Raw genomic sequence first — 24,602 nt, forward strand, 5'->3', positions numbered from 1 at the left:
CCATTGCCATTTGTCTAACTTGGGAAGACTGATTCACACCCCTCATACTGCTTTCCCTATGAGTCCTGCATGAAGGATCACGCCATTGTCTTCATTACTTCATTCTTAATAACAGCCCAGCATTTCTCCATTCTGACTGGAGGGAAACCAGAAATGCAATTAATTGCATGAAGTACATACGTAAATAGAATACCAGCAATTCTTCCTTTTCTGGGCATTAAAAATAACATTCTCCAATTTCTATGTATGTCAGCACCATTTCTTCTCCACATTGTGGAAAGGAAATCTGGGGAAATCTTTTCATAAAAATACCATGAACACAAAGATGCAGGGCTAATTTGGGAGACTCGCCATGTGGCATAGAAGAGACCCTGTGAATTTTTTTTTTTTTTAATTGGGGAAGTACCTCACAACCAAACACGGATGTTTCCTGAGTTAAGTGGAGTTTTTCTCCAGAGACTACATTTTTAGTGAAAGCTAGCTCAGTTGAATCATGAATGAAAGTCTGCAACAAAAGACCCCACACCTGCCTGATCATAATGGAATACAAGTTAGACTCGGGAGACAGGCAGGGTCCACTTCTTTAGGCCACTGGGGACTGAAGAGTTAAACCACATACCCTATATTAAGTTTGTACTATTAAAGAATTACAGTTTCATATAATTTTATAAAATGCCCTGCATATCTTCTGTAAGCCTTCACCCTTGTTCATATTTCCTGGGCCATATCCACAGGAAAGCTAACAGGATGGAATCAGAAGTTACAATTCTAAAGCAGAATTTCTCAGTCTTGGCACTATTAACATTTTGAGTCAAATAATTCTTGGCTAAGGGCAACTGTCCTGTGCATTGTAAGATGCTAAGCAGCTTCCCTGGCCTTTACCCACTGGGTGACAGTACCACTCTTTTCCTTTACATGTCCCCCGCACCACAGCATGACAACCAAAAATGCCTTCGCACTCTACTAAGTGTGTCCCCAGAAAAGTGAAGGTAAAATTAGCCCAAGTCAAGAACCACTGGAGTAAAGTAATGCTCCTGTATGATGAATTTAATCTGTGAAAGAGAGGACTAAAGACTCGCAGGAAGAAATTTAGACTCTGGTAAGAGAAGACCCACAAATAAGTATATACAAGTTGTCCATATTTCTTTCCTCTGTGTTGGGCCATTGTCATAGTGATAAAGACAACTTCATATAAACTGTACAATTTACTCAGGCACTATAAATATTTAAAGCAAAAATGCGTTAAGAGATTATAATTTTTGTTTCTCCAGTCAGACACTTTATTTAAATATTGTCTTCCTGACTATTCACCCTCAATTTGATCCATAACTCTTAAAAACCCACTGTTTTCTACATACAATAATTGCTTTGATTGGCCTATATATTCCTTCAGGATCTAGCCTCTGCCCACTCTTCCAAGTCTCCTCTCCTATTTCCATCCCACATTCATTCTCCAAATGCATCCATCTTATCACTTTGTCAGTTTCTCAGCCTGGAATGCATGTCTTACCATGAAACTGTGAGCTTGTTGAGAACAGATCTGATGCATTTCATCTTTTATTTTCAGCACTTAGCATAGTCTCCAGCTTAGTAGTATTCACCGTTTGCTGTAAGAATAAAATAAATTAATCCTAAGGTTCCCTAAAGGACTCTTAGATGGCATTGCTCATTTCTCCCAGAATGCAAGTCATCTCTGCTTCTTTCAACCATTCATTTCCTCTTTGTAGTCGAAGTTAGCTATTGAGTTGATTTAAAAAGTAAGGTGTTCTCCAGTTTCCCCTGAAAAATCTAGAACTCTACTTATTCTTCAGAAAATAAAAATAGGTTTCTTGTATATTTACTGTCCTGATTAATTTTAGATTTTCTATAAAGTGTCTGTTGTATAATGAGTCAGAGATTAAACAGTGAAAGGAGAAACTCTAAGAACTCAGGCGCACTAAAACTCTTCCAGAATTAGGTATTTTGCGTATGGTGGTGGGGCAAAGAAACCAGAGGGATATGAAACCAAAATAATTAGATGTTTAACTTAAAGAGAGTGCATCAACAAAATAAAAATATAATTTGCTTGGAAATAAGACGAAAATCATTGTGAAAAACTAAATAAGCCACTTTACTAATTCATTAGGATAGAATTATGTATTTTTCTTGCTAAAAGAGGGCTCCCTCTCAGCCACGGTCCTCTTAATTTCAAAATTTGAGAACTATACAGTGACCTTAGGGGCCAGCTAGGTCAGTCATCTCCTTTATCTAGAGAGGAAACTGGCCATACGAAGATTCTAGTTTTAAGAATAAATTAACATTTATTTTCCTCTTTTCACACCACATTAACAATATTTTGGTATAAGAGAGAATGGACGATGTAATCTTCCTATAAATTCCCTGTAGCTATTATGAGCCAAGAAAATAATCTAAATAAAGTCCAGTGGCAAAGAAAGCATGAATCGTGAAGCATAGGAATGCCAAATGAAGCCATGTTTCATCAGTTCCCAAAATTAATCCTGAATTTCATCAACTCATGCAGGCTATGTCCAAAGAAATGTGCTAGGAGTCACAGTGACTACAATAAGGGACTGAAATAAAACGCCAAAGTTGTGTTTTATTTGCTAAACATGTGTACTTTGGATTGGGAGGCAATAAGAAAATGAAGACCACCCTCTAGCTAAAACTAGGTTTGGCCTAAGAACCACACAGAATATTATCGTGCAGTGGGTACCTTTTAATGTAGGGGCTAGCAAACATTTTCTGTGAAGGGCTAGATAATAAATATTTAGGCTTTGCAAGTTTATGGTGTCTGTTGAAACTATTCAACTCTTCCCTTTCATAATAATAAGACAGCAGCACAGATAACACTTTAATAACTGGGCGTGGCTATGTTCCAATAAAATTTTATTTATAGAAAACAAGCTGTGGGACAGATTTTATGTGAGGACCATAGTTTGCTGCCCACTGTTTTAATGCATCAGGCAACAAAGAACTGAGAGCACTGTCATGAAACACAATTTAGTTTCTTATTCTCTAATTTCTCAATAGATACATGTTTGCATTTAATACCTCACAGCCATTAATTTAAAATGGAATCTCCAGTGACTCTGAACTGGCAATTAGTTAAAACAAGGTAAACTTGCAAAGTGCCTGTCAGTTAGTTATCTGATCTGCATCAATCTACACATGTTAAGTCAGTGACAGGGCAGAAATGTAATTTTCCAGAACACGTAACTCTGTTGCTCTGCATGCTTCTAATGAGAAAAAGTTAATTATTTTATTATCTTAACATAAACCTTCCCAAATTAAATATTTCCAGAGTTATAAACTGTTTGCCTCCAAACTTCATTAAAAGCATAAAACCAGCCATTTCACTTTTGCAAACTACAGTCTTGGTCTTTTCAGTGTTCAAATAAAGCCTTCCCATTTTTTAGAGCCTAATTTTTCTTAGCATAAAAAATAAGCCCTACCGACATTGTTCTCCTCATTGATGGTTAATATCAGTACGTTCTGTTGCTAGAGGGGTCCAGAAATTGGAAAAGAAGCTGGGATAGTCCTTACCTATTACACATTTGCATGTTGCATACACACACACAAACACACACACACACACACACACACAGAGTAAATACTCCCCTCATAAAAGGAGATTAATACTATTTTCATTATCAACTTTTTCATAGTTCTTCTTTCTTCTGAGCTAAAAAATCTAACACTTTTTATTTTTCTTTGAAAATACTGTACTTTAGGATCTGCCAAAATTTGTTCTGACAGCACCATTCGTATAAGACTTTTCTCTAAGGTTTTTAACCTCACAGGATTAAGTTTTAGGACGCATAGAGAAATGAAGCAAATAATAGTGTTATCCGATTCTTTTCTTTTTCTTCGGCTGTCAAGAAAAGCCACACTTATTTTAAACTAACAGGTACAACTAAGTCACAAGTTATTATTCCGTGACCAGCAGAGTTCATTCCTTTCCTTTCTACGGGGGAGAGATCAAGCCTATTTTTTAACTCTGACTCCTTGTTTCTGATAATATGAAATCATATTCAAATGCTTTCATTTTACAAAACTTTAAAACACATCTCACTTGCTATTTCTTCATTCTCTCCTTTTTTTTTTTTTTTTTTTTTTTGAGACGGAGTCTCGCTTTGTTGCCCAGGCTGGACTGCAGTGGCGTGATCTCGGCTCACTGCAAGCTCCGGGAGTTCACGCCGTTCTCCGGCCTCAGCCTCCCGAGTAGCTGGGACTACAGGCGCCCACCACCATGCCCAGCTAATTTTTATTTTTTTTAGTAGAGACGGGGTTTCACCATATTAGCCAGGATGGTCTCGATCTCCTGACCTCGTGATCCGCCCACCTCGGCCTCCCTAAGTGCTGGGATTACAGGCATGAGCCACCACGCCCAGCCCATTCTCTGATTTTTTTAAATCCTTTATTCTTCACAATATTTGGTGTCAAGCCATGACCAGATCTACCCATGCTCCTATTCTTGTTTGAAACCTTTAATTACTTAAAAAAAATAAGTTGTTTTGGAATATGAGTGGCAGAGGACAGAACAGTAATTGCTGCCTGCAGCAGAGGCCCTATCATAGCAGCTGAGTTACCATTCAAAGATGGGATGTCTTCTCACCTACTTGGTGGTTCTCCTCAAGGAAGGAGTTGTGGGCCAGTAGAAATCCAGTTCGAATTCCTTTGCCTTAAAGAGAGGCTCACGGCAATGTAATAAGGCTGCACAGTCTCCCATATAAACTTATATTGAGGTTCTTCATGCCTTGTCCAAATCCTCAGGTTTATTATGTGTCCTCATACTAGGGCCTCAAGAATTGCTTGCAGAAGGAAGAAAGGTAAAAGAATGAATGCATTCTTTGATTCGTAGGATTACAGTTCCCATGGTACAACTGACCAATTGTATGTTTAATCACGAGTTGCTTTAAAGTCTAAAATGCATAAGTTGCCATCTAGAATGGCTTTTAGATTAAATTGGACAGAAAAGACTTGATCGTCCATCAGTAATCATAACCTGATGAATGAGAGTAGGAGATTTAAAAGAGGATATAAATGAATATCATTTTTCTTTTAAGACTTTCTCAATGTACTCCATTTTTATTTTCAAGTCTTTAAATTTTGTGACTCTTCTAAGCACCCAAATGCTGTATCTTACTTTTTGTTTGTTTTAATGTCAGAAAACTCTTCACACTCATGAAGGGGTGGCACTAGGAAATATGTGAGAACAGCTGCATTTTATTCACAGTTTAGGAAAACTCAAGGTCAAGAGTGTACATCTTTTCTGAATGGGAGAAAACAGATCTCTGAAAAATCCAGCCTCAGTTTATCTCAAAACCTATCTACCATGGTCCTATCTAGGTGAGCTGGCTACAGTGACAAACTATAGAAGTTTGTGAATTGTAGAGTGTCAAAAACTAAAAAATAATAAGTTTAAGTTAGAAAAAAAAAAGAGGAACTTGATTTCCAGGTTTTTCAAATTCAAAGCCCTATCAGAATTCATAAGACAATGTGAGCTCCTAGTAGGCAAAGCTCATGTTCCTGAAGGCCCAGGGGCTCTCAGCTTTTGAAGCTGCTGTCTACTGCTCTTGACAAGCTCCGTCTTTACTTTCACAGAAGAAAGGAAAGCACAAAAGGAAGACAGAGGATTATTCTTTAAATGTTCAGGAAAGTAAAGAGACATCTGGTTTATCATTATGAATATGCCCACCAGCTGCAGGTAGTAAAATTTAACATTTGGACATTTAACTCCCAAAAAAGATCCCCCAAGGGTCAGGAAGGCAACCTTGGAAAAAATTGAGAGTTGGCAGGTCATGGAAATGACACTCAAACCTTGCCTGTGCTTCCTGGCTCAAGTATGAGAGAAATTTGGCCCCCACAGCAAAGAGAGAAGGTGAGGTAGCATTGCATTTCATGTGGGTGATGGGGATCAGAAAATCCAGGGATCAAAATAGATTTTTAGAAAGTGTCCTTAATGATGAAAATAATCAAGCCAGGGCAATTCTACATTTAAGGGTACAAGGCTAATCTTTGGGAATTTGAGAAAATAGACTATTTCCACCAAATCATATTAAATGAAAAATGTGGTCAAGTAGTATTTAGAATCACGGATGGGGGGAATCAATTTCTACAGACTAGCTCAGCATCTAGAATAGGCACAAGAGGAGGGGTGTGGGCATAATGAAAGAGGATAGAAGTGTTAGGATGATTTCAAATAATTATGAGACATGGTTCTTATTCATAAGGGGGTGTGCACACAATATAGCAGAGGAAAACAATATGTCTGTACTGAAAAATAATGGCCACCAGGAGGCGAGTTAACTTTAATGGACAACATGCCATGTGTCGGGCACTGCATTGAGCACTCAATGTACATGACCACATTTGAATTATCCTATGGTTGGATAAAACATTCCATTTTATTGCTAAATAAAATGCCACTCAGAGTTGTTTGGCAAACAAATATACTTTGCAGGATGCACTAAATATTATATCAACAGGTCATTACAGAGCTTTTAAAGGAAAAAAAGAGATTGATTCCTGGAGAGTCATTATATATACACACAAACACACACAAATATATATTCATCTATAATATGAATTATTTGAAACATGATTCTACGTGTCTACTTAGTCACAGAGATTTGTTTGGGTTTTATAACAGTTCTTTGCTATTTTACAGCTCTGATGGAGGCTGTAGCATGGTGTTTATCATGCAAGTTAGACTTGATGAGTTCAAATCCCAGCTCCACCACTCACTAGCTCTATGTCCCTGAACAAGTTATTTAACCGACTTAAGTCTTGGTTTCCTCGAGCATAAATGAGTGTTAGTGGTATCTACCCCATAAGTTTGTGAAGATTAGCAACGTTAATATATTTAATCCTTAGCACAGTGACTAGCACGTACAAAATCACTCAATAAAAGCTAGGTGTTAATTTTGTCTATTTTCTCTTCTGCTCTGTTGCCAATATTTAGAGCAGTATCCATTACAGAGAACACAATCAATAAATATTTGCTTATGAAAGTTATGAATTTATTACTCTCTCCTGCAATTTTTTTTTCTGTAAAGATTTACCCACCCATTGTCCACTATGGCAGACATGTACAAAAGGCATGGAAGGGCTACCTGTTGTCTAAATTGACCTGCTTTATGTGAAGAGGTGCTAGGTATTTCTCTGGCGTGAAAAAATAAGAATCAAAGAACACTTGAAGAAAGGTGGCAGGCCTCAGTGCTGAATACAGCCTGTACCAGCTTTGCGAGCAATGTGTTCTCTTTCAGAGAACTCAGATTCCATTAACTCAAGGTCACCTTCTCTCATTGTGCCTCTTGGATATCTTCCCTCCCCAGACATGGCAGGGATGACTAGAGCAAAAAAAAAAAAAGGAGAAACAGAGCTGTAACTGCACCCAGTGAGTCAACAGGACCATGGTGTGAGCCTAGACACCTCAACATCATTATTTTACTCACTTAAAGGACACCCAACATTATTATTTAACTCACAGGAAAGTGAAGGAGAAGAACAGGAAAGGGAAAGGCCATGAGTGTATGAACATGAAGTATACCCAGGCCCAGAGTCCATAATTCTAATTGTTTATACAGAGATAATTAGCTGTCTTCATTTGTTCTATTTAAAGGATTACATGCCATTGCAAAGAATTCTATTAAAATGTCCATACTCTTTTTAATGGAGACAAAGCTAACATTCATTAAGAAATGTCCATGGGCCAGTGTTAGTTTTACATTCACCGTCACATTTAATCCTCACAAAATCCCTTGGAAGTGCTATCACTCGAGTTTACAAATGAGGAGACTCAGGTTTAGATGCATGAAATAAGCAGCTGAATCACCCAGCTAGCAAATAATGTTGCTGTTATACCAGGTCAACCTGGCTCCAGAGTTCATATATCATAATCTCATAACATGTAAACATCCAGGAATTTTGTGTTACTAATTACTGTTTGAAATAAGCAAACCTCCAAAGGATTTGGCTGTCTTTCTTGGTATATGGAATTTTTATTTATGTTGATCTTTGTGGAGAAGGGGTGTTGATCTATACTTAATCTCAATCAATCTACATTTTATATATCAACAAATGCTTTCCTGAATGCCTTTTAGGTATCTGTCTAATCTGATTTGACTCATTAAATAAATTTGTTATTAAATGGATAAACAAAAAGCTTATTATAGATATTCCTTTCATTTAAAACAACAGTTTGCTATTCACTAATCTGTTCTCCACATATTAATTCATTCATCTTAAAACAAATCCCTAAGGAAAAGATTGGTTTTCTCCTGCCATTCTCTAGTTGAAAGCTTAGGGATACACATAATTTGTTAATATTACAGCCAGTACCCAAGTTCCTGTGCCCTTCTACCTCAAGCCCAGTACTTTTTTCCGTGATCACAGCAACGTACTATGGATGACATTGCACTGGAAACCCATGCAGCACATACCATCCCTCTCCATCAGATACTTCCTGTCAGCAAATGAGCATAAGAATAGCTACTGGGTTGCCAGTTCAGTGTAACTAAATATTCATCATAAGTTTGCACATTAACAGCCATACACAATAATTAAACCCAAATTAATTTCCTCAGTTAATATATGCCACAAAATTCAGTTACATCTCAACAGAAAACAGAGCAGACTGTAACTATTAATCCTCCCAATGAGCAACAATAATTATTTTTGCCAACAGTTATTTCATTTGCATATATAATGTTACATCACACGTTTTTACATACTAGTGATGATTCTCTCTACTTTGCCAGATTGAAATTTTAGAAGTATTAATTCAGATACTCTGTCAGCAGAAATTTCCACAGACCTGGTTCAGGAACAAACTGTTAAAATTTGGAGCAGCCAGATTCATTAACATTGCTGCCGTAATTCACAATGGAATTCTGTAATTACAAATGTGCGTGTGGAATTAACAAATACACACACTACAAATAGTTAAAGACTAATTTCATGATATATGAAATGTGTCTACAAGTTGCATAAGAAATACTTCAAAAATTAATATGTCTATTATTCCATATAATTATTTTGGCGATCAATTATGGTTTTCTCTGACTGGAAAATTATGTTTATAAAAATTCATTTTTTTTTTTTTTAGCAAATTCTTATTGGGAATCTCTTCTGTGTCCAGAATTGTACCAAACCCTGGAAATACAACGATGCAAAAATAAACACAGCTTCTTTCCTCAAAGAGCTTGCTTTTAGTGGCGGACAGGCAGAGCTACAACTAGTAACTAACCAGTTAATTCCAAAAGTCTAGAATGCCTATTTTAGGGAACAAAAAGAGAGTTTGGAAAACTCACATGAATCTGCCACTCATTAGATTGTGTAAATTTAAACAAGTCATTCAGCCTCTCTAGACTTCAGTTTCATCATCTGTAGAAACTGATGTGAGAGTCAGACGAAAGAATTATAGCAATCATATTAGCTTTGCTCATTGTGTGCTCTCTATATGCCAAGAACTGTGCCATATTTTGCATATATTTTCTCATTTTTTTCTTATAGCAATCCTATAATGTAAAATCAATATTATTAACATTGCCATTTTACAGAGTTAGAGAATTTAGCAGTGTTCACACAGCTAATACATGGTAATGCCACATTTTTTTCATTTGGTAAAGAGGACTTTAGAGATATTCTTCTTAGTTATTATTTTTGCCAATTAAGAACAAAATTCAGAGTAGACAGTAGCATACTTCTCCCTCTATGTAATCTGCAACCAGGGCATTTATTGAAAAATTGAAGAGTAACCAGTCTTTTTCATTCCCAATTACCAGCTGACTTTTTATGTTTTAACCGATAACTCAGCCATAACAACAATAAAAAAAGCATAATGAAAATTTTAATAACAAAAATATTGTCTCTAGTGAGTGCAGTTCTGCAGTTTTCATTGAAGCATATGTTATTTCTAGGAGAAACATATGTGAACTCCAGCACAGAACTGTTTATTGGCAACTGATTAATATTTCCTTGGCTGTGAGTTTAGTGGGGAGTTGAGAGTTCTTATAAACAGAAACTAAAAGATTATCAACCTCTTACTATTCAATTATTGATTTTTCTTACGGCAATAAAAAAAAATCTGTGACTTTGGGCTAGGAATAATAGCTAAAAAGTAAATAAAAGAATTATCTATCTTATGGTGTCCTGCCAAATAATATGTTTCAAGAAATGATTACATACTGAATTGAACAGACAAAAAATGGATACAGAAAGAGAACACTATAAAAAATATCCTGGAGTTAACTGAGGATTTCACTGGTTGTAGCATACTGCTATGATCCAGATCCTATAAAATGTTTATATCCAATGTTCCTATGAATCCTTACACACAAACAGAAATGCGGCTACCACATAGAGCTGCTCTATTTGCAAACACAATGGATTCCAGTTTTTATCTTATGAAATGGGAAGGAATTGACCTTCTGGTCTTATGTATCACTTCCGCCTCCTCCGCAGATCCTCTTTTTCCCTATTGTGTTTATTTGGCTGCCTTTCCATCATCCACGAACCAGTTCCCTTTTCCAGGGTCTCCTGGGTTTTGTATGGGAATCAATGTGGCTTCAGGGAAGTATATTTTTTTTCTGGAGTCAGGTCTAACCTAGGGAAAATGTGCTTCTCACCCCACTGGACAGCCGTGAATATGTGATCTAAACTGTTTAAATCACTGAGAATTGTTTTCTTTTTTAATTCTATTTTTTGTTTGCTTCATTTTGCTGGGAGTGCATATACGAAGGCAATCTCTTTTTTTCTGCTGTATGAAAGAGAACACATGGCCGCAGGAGACGCAGACCACCATGTAGGGACCCAGGGAGAGCTAGCCTTAAAATGTAACCAAGATTAAGAAAGGCAAGGGAAAAACAGAAGAAAAAAATACAAACAAAAGAAAGAAATGACAACCTCATTGTAATGCTAAATCAAGTCAAAATGGAAGCTAGAGGCACCAGTGGGCTTTTAAAATTATGTAAGCCAATAATTTCCCTTTATTGTTAAGCCAGTTTGAGTTGACTTTTCTGTTACATGCATCGTGAACATTCTTCTTATACGAAAGCACACTAGAAAGGCCCATGAATCCATAAATCCTTTTGTACATGTGATAATTTTCCTCTTCCATTTCTCAGACTCTTGGGACCCATTTGATTTTCCTCCTCCCATCCAGTGGGTGAATTTAAGTATCTAAATCAGACAAGAACCTGTGTTCTAGCCTTGGGTCATTGACAGCAATAATCAAGACCATCACTGGTTTTGAAGTCAGTTATGTCTGATTTCCAATCTAGCCCTTTTTAGTTATTGGCGTGCATGACTTCCCTTGCCTCTGCCCCAATTCTTCTTAGTAACTATATTCGTATATTACGGTGGCCATAACAAAGTACCTGAAACTTAAACCACACAAACTGATTATATTTCATTTCTGTTGGCCAGAAGCCTGATATGGGTCTCACTGCCCTAACATTGGCAGGGCTGCATTCCTTTCTATAGGCCCTGAGTAGGATCCATTTCCTTTACTAAATGCCTCCCACATCCCATGGCTTATGACCTCTTCTTCCATCTTCAAAAGCAGCAAGAGTAGGTTAAGTCCTCCCATCACCTCATTCTGACCTCATCTTTTGCCCCCCTCTTTTACTTTTAAGGACCCTTATGATTACATTAGGATAGACCAGATAATCCAGGAAAATCTCCCTACCATAAGATCAGCTGATTAGCAACCTTAGTCCCATATACAGCCTTGATTTCCCTTTTACCATGTCAGGTAACATATTTACAAATTCAAAGGATTAGGATGTAGACATCTTTTGGGGCCATATTCTGTGTACTGCAGTAAAATGTACTTCCTTGCAGGCATGTTGTAAAGATTAAATGGTATAAAGCATGCAACGTGCTTTGCACACAGTAAGTGGGCAAAATTACAACTAATATTTTTAAGCCATGCTGCATTCATGAGAGATGATGGGAGAAGTGAGATCTAGTCAGTTATTTAATCTCCTAATACAGCCTGTGGATCATGGTCCTAAGACCCAGTAAGAAGAGTGTAAAGAGTCAGCACAACTTCTTCATTTCCTGTGTTTCCACATCTTCATTCCCTGTGTTTCCACATCACCTTATCCCCAAGTGGTCACCATACTTGCCATTCTCTCTCTGTGTCTCTTCCCAGTGCCAGGATTTCTTGCTGCGGGTCTCACCTGGGTCTGTTCAAACTCTTGGCACACCGATTCCAGATCTTTCTTGGATCTTAACAAAGCAAACCTGAATTGATCTAATGCACTCTGATAAATTACGAAGCCAACTGGTTCAGGATGATGATAGCTAACACCCCTAGACACACAAATTATTACCTTTTAACAAAAACTCCGGGGCCCTAATCTTATTGTTCTTTAACTGAGCTATTTGAATTTCACCTCCATGACATTTGCCACAGCATTACTATCATACTTCTGTTACTCTAAAGATTTTTAAAATCATCCCATTTCAATGAAACTTATTTTTAAAAAAAACAACTTTGTATCACCACTTAAAACAAAAACTACTATAATTTTCCATAAATAGAAAGCAATAAAGAAAGATAAGGAAATGAAGGCAATGCCATATCCAGATGACTATTGTTGCTTGCCAAGATTCTGAGCTGAGAGGGGTATTAGAGTGGTCAAGAAAACACACGAACCCAGGTATCCCTCAACATGGAATTGATCATAAATTGTGGTATAGCCAGACAACAGAATATCAGATCAAACCCTACAAAGCAGAGAGAATGTATATACTACAACCATATGCTATCATGTGGATGAACCTCACAAACAGGTTGGCTTATAAAAGATAGACACAAAAGAAAATAGGTTGTATGATTTCACCACACTTACATAAAGTTCAAACCCAGGGAAAACTAATCTTTGGTGGTAGAAGTCAGGTTCGAATTCATGCTAGAGGTGGTGATGACCAGGCAGGGACACAAAGGGGACTTCATGGAGTTGGCAAGGGGCTCTTTTTTTTTTTTTTTTTTTTTTGAGATGGAGTCTCACTCTGTCGCCTAGGCTGGAGTGCAGTGGCACGATCTCCGCTCACTGCAAGCTCTGCCCCCTGTTTCATGCCATTGTCCTGCCCCAACCTCCCGAGTAGCTGGGACTACAGGCGCCTGCCACCAGGCCCGGCTAATTTTTTTGTATTTTTAGTAGAGACGGGGTTTCACCGTGTTCGCCAGGATGGTCTCGATCTCCTGACCTCGTGATCCGCCCGCCTTGGCCTCCCAAGTGCTGGGATTATGGGAGTGAGCCACCGCGCCCAGCCGGCAGGAGGCTATTTCTTAACCCATCTCCTGATATGTGGACATGTTTATTTTATGATAATGCGTCAAACTGTACACTTAAGATCTGTGCACTTTAATGTATGTATGTTAGATTTCAAAGAAATGTTTGCTTTCAAAATATCTCCACAAACACATTTTAGGAACAAACTGAGTTGTTCTCCCAGTGGAATCTAAAAGATTCATCACCACAGTTTTAAAAACACTACTTTCAAGGAGTAAGTTCTAGTGTTCCATCGCACGGTAGGATTACTATAGTTAACAATCATTTATTGTGTATTTCAAGGCAGCTAGAAAAGAAAATTCGGAATGTTCCCAACACAGAGAAAGGATAAATGATTGAGGTGGTGGATTACCCCGATTACCCTGATTTGATCATTACACATTGTATGCAGGTATCAAAACAGCCCATGTGTCCCAGAAATATGTACAATTAATATGCATCAATACAAAATGGAAAAAAATCTCAGAAAAAACAAAAATAACATAAAAAACATTATCTCAAGTCAGATAAATGATGAGAAGAGTCTATACCACTGACCAAGGCATCTATCTCTGCCTACAACCATTTCCCCTAAGCTGAGCTAGTGAACACACCTCTATGTTTTCAGAGGACCACGGGGCTTACTAGGATCATAGCATTTGTCTCTGTATTCGGTATGATTATTTCCTACCCCCTTTCTCCAAACCAAGAGTCCCAAGAGGTCAGGAACTAAGCCTTTAACTGTAGGGCGTTAGCCCCTAACAGGGCACTTGATATATAGGCGGGTGCTCTGTAAGGATCTGTGGAATGAACGAATAAGGGTGTGATTCTGTTGCAAGACATAAATTGTGTAGAGTTGGCAGGAGAGAGAGAAAAAAGGTGTGTATCTCACTGAGGGGAACGATTGCACATAAACCCTGACACTAGCACATTTACAAGTTTGAGGAGAAAGGAGGACTGGGATACTAATAATCAGCTAGGAACCCTTTGGAGGACAGATGCTATTACTTTGCCTTTAAGGAGCCTTGAGCGGAACTATACAGGGCCTGGTACTTTTTACTATTTAAAGGACCCAAGGTAGTGCTAGAGCTGTAATGTCAGTAATGAAAGCAAATGTGTGAGCTGCTTGGCCCTATTAAAGATAAGTCATTTCAGGTGCATTCAGAATAAGTGCACATGGAAACGTGGAACTATCTCTTTTTTTATCCTTGCTGGGGATGAGTCAGAGAAAGAAGGATGTCTGAGTTCCTCAGATAAGGTTCCAAATGCCTTTCAGCTACCAGTTTGCAATATTTTGTACTGCAGGAAAAATCAACACTTGGTGTGGATAAACATGCCAAATTTAGTCTGATCTGAATGCTACGAAAACCACCGTGTGCTTAGCAAGGTGCCTGATATCAAGTAGACACTCAGCAAATGAAAGACGCTGCTAGCTCCAACCCCTATCTTCTTGTCATTAAGAAATAAAGAAGAAAAGAAAGTACAGAAGAAATGATGTACGTAAAGTACAGAAGAACAGATGGAGGAAGGGAGAGAAAGAGGGCAAAAGAAAAAATGGAAGCACAGTACATTTCAAGTTAGTGGATTCAAACAAAACACTTTGCAGGTTTTGCAAAAAGGCAAATAAGAAAAGAAATTAAACCAACAAAGTGAACTGTAAATGTGTTCCATAATAAGAGATGATGTTATTAAATTAGAGCTAATGATACTAACGCAGATTGAAGAGGAAAAGACAAATGATGATGACACTTAATCACTTTATTGTCCTGTGCTATGCACATTTTTGCTCAAATGTTCAGATATCAGAAATGTTCTGAATACTGTGAATCAAAGAAGGGAGTAGACTGTGGGGAGATGCGCTAGACTGGAAAGCCATCGCCAGTGGAGGGGGTTCCTTCAACACCCTATTCTTCAGATGTGGGAAAACATGAAACGAGAAACAAGGTTACTCATGCCATAAAACAAGCAAGAATGCCTCAGTGTTTAAATTTCATCGGAGAGTTTTTATAAAACCTGTGGTCCAGCAAATCAGAGCTAATATCATCTATATAGCTCAGAATTCTACATGTTCTTGCTTATTTATTCATTGTGGACAATCTACTGATAACCTTTAAAGGAGATTTCTTACTGTTGTCCATGATTTTACACTGCAGTTCAGTATGTAAGATAAATGCAACAGCCAAAGTGATTCAATAAATGTGCAGGATGATGTATGGTTACATTCCAGTGGTAGGCTGTATTGCTATTCACCAAAAAATCCCTCTCTAGCTTGCTTCTCCCTGAGGGTGGATTATATACTCCTACTGTGCTGAACTCAAGATGTTTTATTCTGGTTAATCAAAAGAAAGGAGAAGTGACAGATGCCTTTTCCAGGCAGAAACACTGGTGCTGAGCTGTGGGTGCCATGTTTCTTTTCCCGCTGGCACAGCAATCACAATGTTCCTCACAGGAGCCGCTCCACCATCCTAGGTCCTAGAGTAAATGTGATATAGAGCAGAGCCCCAGCTGACCCACAAGGAACATGCAATGCCCTTTGTTTTCATCAGCTACTGAGATTGTTTGGTATGGCAGAACGACTTAGCTTGCACCGAATGGTATCCAAATGAGGCAAACAAAAATCAGAACCAAATATATAAATGCATTCATTGGTCCAACAAATAGTTATTGAACACATTCTATGTGCTGTCTGTGTTTATTTCTAGGAGTCAAATTATGGACAAGTTCATTATCTTCTACAACTAGAGTTGTAGAAACGCACAAGTAAAGAATCAAAATGGATAGAAAAAATAAGAACTAGTGTTTGATAGATCAGTGGAGTGGCTATAGTTTACAATAATCTTCTGTATATTTCAAAATAACTAAAGAGAATAACTGTTTCCAGCACAAAGGAAAAACAAATATTAAAAAGTGATGGATATCCTAATTACTCTGATTTAATCTTTACATGTTATATGAACTTATTAAATTATCACATATACCAAAAATATTTACATTATATATCAACGAAAAATTTTAAAGAAAAAAATTAGAACAAACTAACACGGGCTCAAGAATTCTGGAGGAAGATCACATAGAGATTTGCATCATGAACAAGATCTTATTAGATAGGCATGTTTGGAGAGGACATTCCTAATAGAATAGATAGAAGCACATAAGCAGAGGTGCAACTAAAGGAGAGAACCTGTGTAGGGAATTAGTGGGCAGGAAATTGAGAAACAATCAGGGTTGAGCCAGAGGAAAGAAAACCTTTATTATTAAACAAAACCTTCTGGAGGCAATGGGAAATAAAAAGATTTTGAGCATGGTAAAAATCAGCATTTTTAGGTACTTTGAAAGAGGTAAGAGAGAGAAAATACTGGATTGGGGCAAAAATCATGGGGATGGAGCCAAGTCAACTTTTTTTTGTCTTAATATGACTTGAGCAGAATTTTTGGTGTCATCCATTTAAAGTTATAATGCCATCCTGTTAAAATTACGTATCAAGGTCAAAATTTTCAATCTCACATTTCATAACCATTAACAATGGGTACCCTATGAGACGTATATCAGAGCACTCTGCCTACCATGAATACACAGTATATGTACAGGGATAACAAAAACATGACCATATGGAAGCTTTAAAATATGCCAACTAATATTTACAGAAGACCTAGAAAACTACAGGAATTTTTTTTTTAATTTAATCTTCTTAAAACGTAATGGCTTATTTGCTCCCTTGAGTAAAAAATGCCCAATCTTAAAAAATTTATTGGTTGTTTCGAATGTAAAGCAAATATCAGTTAAGATTGGGATCAGAATGACAGCTAAGACATGGCACACTTACTTACTGAAAATTATTACATTATTTTGTAGAGACAGGGTCTCACTATGTTGACCAGGCTGGTTTCAAACTCCCAGCCTCGTGTGATCCTGCCACCTTGGCCTCCCAAATTGCTGGGATTACAGGAGTGAGCCACTGTGCCCGGCCTGGCACACTTGCTTTTAAAATGATGGGTGGAGGAGACAATGCTAAATGTCCATTTCATTTTCCATTTTCTGGGCACAGTGGAGCACTTCTCAGACTCCCTTGCAATTAGGCCAAAGTTGTGTGACTAAGGCAAGTGCATTGGGAGCAGCCAAGTGATTTAGTTTTGTGTAATTCCAAACCCACAAAGGAATCTACTTTCCTACCTAGGAGTTCCTTATACCTACTGTTCAAAAGCATTAATTTACAAAAACTTTCAGAGAAAGACTAGATTAGCAAAGGATACAGCGGGGTCAGGAGCACTTAGCACTTCAAATGCAACCAGATAAAGAGAGACATCCAAGGCAAAGCAAATAAAAGTATCTTTAGAGGAGCAGTAATCATATACAAATCAAAATAGTTAGGTCATTTGAATTCTAAATGCATAACCATATGGACTGATTCAAAACATTTATAACTTTATGTTTATGTAATAAAACAGAAGCAGTTTAGTTTTAAACGAATGTTTCTCTAACTTATGGTGTAATCTCTTTATGAAAAAATATGTTTGAGGATTTCTGAACCCCAGAATTATAACAAGTACTGTGAATTTGTTATAATTTATTGAATTCCAAGTGCATTATATGGTCCACCTCTTGTCTTCAGAACGGCCCTAACTGATAGACATATATTACTGTCATTCCCAATTTACCCAAAAGGAAACAGAATCTTAGAGAGATAAGGTAAATTATGAAGTTTCATGCAACTGGGAAGACATAGTGAGGGGATCCTAGCCCAGGTCATCTGACTCTAGAGAATACATTCTACACCAAGCTTGCCCAACCCATGGCCCATGGGTCACATGTGGCCCAGGATGGCTTTGAATGAAGCCCAAAACAAATTTGTAAACTTTCTTAAAACATCACGAGATTTTTCTTTTTAGGAGCTTATCAGCTATCATTAGTGTTAGTGTATTTTATGTGTGGCCTAAGACAATTCTTTTTCTTCCAGTGTGGCCCAGGGAAGCCAAAATATTAGATGCCCCGATCTATAGTCTATACAACCACCCTGCCTTTCAAGGTCAGCTAACCTTGAAAAGCCATTTTATTTAAATAGATGAGCCATTAGCTCTCAAATTAGTTTCTTCAGCATAAGCTAAATAAATGTCCAGAATAAAATTTAGCCAGCCGTTATGGTCTCTAACATCTCAAATGAAGTCCCTGAATATTTAAATGTTTCTACATCACTACTTTGTTACAAAAGGTATACCATGGAGTCACTCAGATGGACTGAAACATGTTGGCAAAGTATTCTGATGGCCCAAAACCAGGCGAACATGTTGGCAAAGTATTCTGATGGCCCAAAACCAGGCGAACATGTTGGCTAAGTATTCTGATGGCCCAAAACCAGGTGAACACCCAAGAAAAAGCACCGAAGGCAGTTAATTTTAGATGGGTCTGAAATGGGGGTAGGGATGCACAACCAAGAAAAAGAAATTTGCAGAATCTTGAGGACCTACAATTCACAAGATCCCTATTTAGGACCAAGGAGGAAAACACAGGGACCAAAAATCAATTGCATATCAAGAATCTTCAGGAAGTTGTAACCATGATTTAAGCAAATCCTTGCAAATGCTAAGTGGTTCATGCAGTATTTCCCTGAGCTCATTTTCTCTTGCAATGTTCAGAATGTTACTCTCAAATTCGTGGTAACCCAGGTCCCAGTTCTTATTTCATGAAAAGATAGGAAAAAGAGTGTGTTTGGGATTATCTGGACCTATCAAACTCTCATAGAAAACTCAGGCCCAGCCTGCTGATGATGAAGATGTGGCTGTTTAATACAATGCTAAATCCAGTCCCGAAAGAGACAGGTTATTTGGAAGTGCTTCAACAACACTCCCACTAGAATGGCATGTACTGTGCCTTTTTTGCCCATTTGAGTATAAATTCTGTGATAAACTGTCTGTAAAATCTTTTTTAAAGAGTACAGTCAGTGACAACATCTTCATTAGAATTTTACCATGATGTGAAGCATAAAGTGTGGAGCATAAATTATGGCTGGCTTTCCAGAAATACTTTCTGGTAACTTTTTTTTCTGGATAAAAGGATGTAAATGCCCCAGAAATGCTTTTGATGAATCCCATAGGCTTTAATGAGTATTTATACTATAATAAACTTTCTTCTAATTTTATTCACTCTCCAAGAAAAAAAAGTTTCCTTTAACAGATTCAGGCTTTATAAGAGCATTGGTATATGATCTCATCTCTTTATTAATATTCTGTTTTGAAATCGAAGATAAAGATAGTACTGGCACCATTGGCTAAACCCACTCAGGAGCAGGCTACATTCTTTAAAAACTTGCAATGGATAATCCATGAAGGAACATAGCAAATATTGAAAATGCATATTTTTTCTTCAATTAATTGGAAAAAGTTGCCATAATCATTTTCAGATTTAAGAAGAATTAGTAGTCAGTGAAAAACTGGTATCTGTGACAAATGTGAAAACTTTGAGTGACATCTATGAGACCATGGGGTGGACAGAATCAATATGTGTCTATACCTGACACTGGACAAGGCTGTCCCAGTCTTCAGGTCATGATTCACAGTGTGTCCAAAAATCACAATTGGTTCAGAAACCTGCTCCAAGTATTTTTTGGATGAACAATTTCTGAAGGTCATGAATGCTTTCATATCATTTAGCAAATCAGAACAGATTAATTCTGTAGTAAAATTTCCCCCATTAACTCATACTCAAATAAGTTTTTTTGAATGAAAGCTAAAAGGGTACATTGCAACCTTATATGTAGATGTCAAAAATTATATGTATCACTAGACAAAACGCTTAAGAGTTATCAGAGGGAGGAGCCAAGTGGTCAAAGATAAGACACATGGAGTTTGGAGTCTAAAAGATACAAGTCTTTGTCATTGCTGCTTTGAAGACCCTGGACAAGACCATGACCAGTCTTGGTCTTAGGAACATCCATAAAACTAGACATTTGAACTAGGGTTGACAAACAATGCCCATGGACCAAATCCAAACCACCACTTATTTTTGTAAATAAAGTTTTATTGAAAGGCAATCACACACATTCATTTTCACATCACCTATGGTTGCTTTCCAGCTATAATGGCAGAACTGAATAGTTGTCAGAGAGACTGAATTGGACTGCAAAGTCTAAAATATTTACTATACAGACCTTGAAAGAAAAAGACTGTGGGCTGGGCATGGGGAAGTCATGCCTATAATCCCTGCGCTTTGGGAGGCCAAGGTAGGAGGATCACTTGGGGCCAGGAGTTTGAGACCAATCTAGACAACAAAGTGACATCCCATCATCTCTACAGAATTTTTTTATTAAGTTTAATTAAAACAATTTTTAATTAAAATAAAGAGAAGAAAGATTGTGAACCCCCTGAGTTAGACTATGAGATCTGCTAGATTTCATGCAGCTCTCAAATGCCTATGCACCTATTCTATGTAATGCCATTCAAAAGTTATTCCAAATGTCCCTCTTTCTTAAACTTGATATAGTTTTTTTTAAAAAAAGCAATAGAACAGTAGGACTGTAATGTTGGTTAACAGAATTACTTAAAGTCTGTCAAACCTCTTTTCAAAGCTCAGTTCTGCCACTGGTCTCAACATCCCATTCCTCTCTTCTATAAAATGGGATAACAACTATATATTACGGATGTTGCAGAGCTTAAATGAAAAAAAAGTATGTAAAACATTAAACATACTGTATGACACAGAGTAAGTGTTAATTAAATAGTAGCTTCCATTAGTACTACTACTGAGATAGCCTTTGGTACTATGGCAAGGGAAACAGTGCAATGACTCACTCATTTATGCCTTCCTTTATATACTAGCTGTTTAGTGAGAAAACGGAAGACCATTTTTATAGAGAAAAGCATCAAGTATATTGCCTGCGTCTGATCCACTAAGACTATTTCTTAGTCTGCTATGTAATCATAGCCAAGGAAATTTCTGGTCATCTTTAAAAATGAAACACTCTATGCATTTTTCTGCCACAGTGACACTTAGATTTGAGTAAAATGGTGGATCTAGGCCGGGCGCGGTGGCTAACGCCTGTAATCCCAGCACTTTGGGAGGCCAAGGCGGGTGGCTCACGAGGTCAGGAGAAGGAGACCATCCTGGCTAACACAGTGAAACCCTGTCTCTACCAAATATACAAAAAATTAGCCGGGAGTGGTGGCGGGAGACTGTAGTCCCAGCTACTCGGGAGGCTGAGGTAAGAGAATGGCGTGAACCCGGGAGGCAGAGCTTGCAGTGAGCCGAGATCACGTCACTGCACTCCAGCCTGGGCAACAGAGCCAGACTCTGTCTCAAAAAAAAAAAAAAAAAAAAAACAGTTAGTGGATCTAGAAACAGTCTAAGACCTCTTGAGGGTCCAGAGAAATGCTGCCGGGAAAAACCATGTAAGTGAAGATATTCACTGAAATCAATAATCCCTAGATCACACTAATCCAACCTTACAGGTAATAATGTAAAACCTGCTGGCTAAGGTGTTCAAAGTTATCACGCCCAGAGCATCATAATTTGGTTCCAAGCATCAGGCTTCTATTTTATTTTGTGGTGCTTTATACATCATCTACGAACACTACTGCTGAGACTTCCAGGTCCCTGACTTCTGAATGCATAAATCACGTCAAACTATCATTTCTACCCCCATCCTAGTGAAAATGCAAATAAATAAACAAATAAATAAATAAATATCTGCTATGCATCAGTTTTGAGGTAGTGATTTTCACTACAAATGACTTAAAGCAATATTTTCCAAAGTAACAAGGATGAAAGATGTTTCTTTTTTTTTCTAGTCCATTGTGCTCTGAGCCTTTAAAAACATAAATTACTAGTGAAAAATGAAATGAAAAGGAAACGAGATACAAGATAAACCCAAGTCCAGATTTTTTATTTATTAAATTCTGGAGACACAAAATTGACTGTCAAATTGCTCTAAAATTTTCTGAGTTCTATATTTCTGTACTTACCTCTTTGCAAACCAGTTTAACACCAAAGGTTGTCGCCTTAGCCACTCCAAAGGATTGGTATGGCGGCAGCCCGCGGCAAGAGAGAGAGACATGGATCGGACCGAGAGAAAAAAAGCTGTAGGCTTTACTGAGCAGAATGGCAGTACAAAGCTTCCTCAGCGTGGAAGGTGTCCCGAGCGGGTAGCCAGTGTTAGATTTTTTGATAACCTTGTAAGCTCTTTAAGGCGGGAAATATACGCAGCGGGAAGATGTTACCAGAGCGAGAAACAAAGAAAATTAACATGTCTCAGATCTTGAGGAAAACCGGAATTGCAACTTAAGTTTCATCTACTTTATGACCTTGCAGCGGCATGGCAAAGGAGACAGGATCTCTCAGGATTTTACAAACTGTGTTTACAAGGAATTAGAATTGGGAGCATAGATAAGGTCTGCTGGTCACAGAAAAACAGGCTTTTAACATTCCTTTTAGTTTCAGGGGAGGTGGAAGGGAGAGAGGGAGAGAGGACACAGGGAAGCTTACAGCAAACTTTTCGCTGTTTATAGCTTTCTTGGGGAAGAAAACACATGCACAAATTCTGATGTTAGGAATATTTTAAGCATATATCTTCAATATTATTCATCCAGGACCAAAATAAGTCCTGATGCAGGAAATGAGTGAGTTTCACAGCTTTCTGAGCCCCTACTCGACCCAGGAAGCCCAGCTGGCACCTCCTCTCACCAGTAACCAACAGTTGGTAGCCCTGTACTTGTTGGCATTCTGACTTTTGAATAGAGGGTGGGCAGATCTGGAATTTGCTGGGCTGTGTTGGTAACTTGGGATGTCCACAATAAGCCCAGGATGGAAGAATAGCCTCTGCCAAACTAGCCACAGAGGCCACGTGAAACAACATGTGGAATTAGGGAGCGGGGCAGCCAAATCAAGGGAAAGGTGGTTGTTTCTGGTTTACACTATCCATTATATGGTCTAGATTTTGTGCAATGAGCATGTAATTACTTACCTGCATTAGAGTGTTGAACAAAATTTTGCAGAAGGCCTCTGACTTGGACTAGGCTCCTGCACTAAGCCTAATAGACCAAACCAATATGGCATTTACTATAGTAGCTGAGCTTTATTAATTGCAGGAGGCTCTGTAACCAATTTACCAATTAAGTGATAACCAATTAAGTCATCTCTACACTGCACTTTCGTTTCCCATAAGTGAAGGGAATTTTTTGCATTTTCACTAGGGATCACCCTATTGGTGGGATTTCTCTGAACCTTCTCATGTTCAGAGGTCTGTCTCATCCATGAATCAGTTTTACTTCACTTTGCTTTGTTTTATTTTTCTTTGCTCAAATTGAAGTTTAAACTTCCTAAGGTATTTCCCTTTAACAGAGTTTTCAAAAATGCAAATTAAAGACTGATTAAAGCACTGTAGCACTTTTTGTTTATCTTTAGAAGTGAAACGCAAAGAGTGAGGCCTTCAGAGCAAGCAATTCAAATGTTTCAGGTTCTCAAAAAGCATGTGTTCAATTACTGGGTTTTTTTTTGTTTTTTTTTTTCATTTTTACTGAGCACACAGAAAGTAGGTTCAGTGCTAGGCAGTGAAGGTACAACAGTAAATGAGACACAGTTCCCGCTCTCATGGGACTTATAGTCTGGTTCACAGAGAGACACCTGAAAATTCATTAAATTCTTACAAAATCTATGCTAGAAGTTTCTTCAGTGTAAAGTGATAGCAAAGAGGACAGGGTGGTTAAATCTCCCAGAGGGAAAACAGTTTGTCCCCTTTCCCAAAATGTGACCCCTTTCTTAAGGGTGTTGAGAAATGACAAGAGGTAGAAAGCTCAGCCATGTCATCTGGCACTAATTTTCACAAGTTTGTGTCTAAAACTTATAACCTCTAAAACCAGCATGCCCAACCCCACAAAATCCCCATCCCCAAGTGTAAATTCCTGCCAACATCTACTCTTTACCACATTGAAAATGTACAAAATTGAGGGAATCGTGGGATGATTTTCAGGAAAACTCTTGGAGAGCATTATTTGATGCCTAGGCTCCTGCTGTGTCTTTGTCTATCTGGACAGGATAGAGTAAGAAAGTCACTAACAAGAACTGAAATCTTGATTGATAGGTCCTAGGGCCAAGAACAGAGTCAAGTAGCGCCATGTGAATCTCCCATTGTAGTACCATGTGTGACATTCTAATAAAAGTGGCAGTTTTTTTTCATCAAGTTAATTGTTGTCTGACCCATCGTCTGCCTATAGCAGTGGCAGGAAAAGAGATATGATAAAGTTTCAGTGAAATCAATTCAGGCTCCCCAAATCTTCCAGGGAAGACAACCTGCTGTGCTCACTCACCTGGTGTCAAAGAAGGGTTCTAGAG

The 24,602-nt window shown here is 37.9% G+C and overlaps 1 long non-coding RNA gene across 1 annotated transcript in view; it reads right to left on the minus strand.

The window, feature by feature from the left end:
* Nucleotides 1-1,516: 1,516 nt before the first annotated feature.
* LOC129032825 (uncharacterized) overlaps nt 1,517-24,602 on the minus strand; it is a 181,021-nt gene continuing 157,935 nt past the window's right edge. The window contains exon 5 of the long non-coding RNA XR_008501478.2: nt 1,517-1,607. This is a non-coding gene — a long non-coding RNA (uncharacterized LOC129032825). The remainder of the gene's footprint in view (nt 1,608-24,602) is intronic.

The sequence above is a fragment of the Pongo pygmaeus genome, chromosome 2, assembly GCF_028885625.2.
Source record: "Pongo pygmaeus isolate AG05252 chromosome 2, NHGRI_mPonPyg2-v2.0_pri, whole genome shotgun sequence".
NCBI classification, from domain to species: domain Eukaryota; kingdom Metazoa; phylum Chordata; class Mammalia; order Primates; family Hominidae; genus Pongo; species Pongo pygmaeus.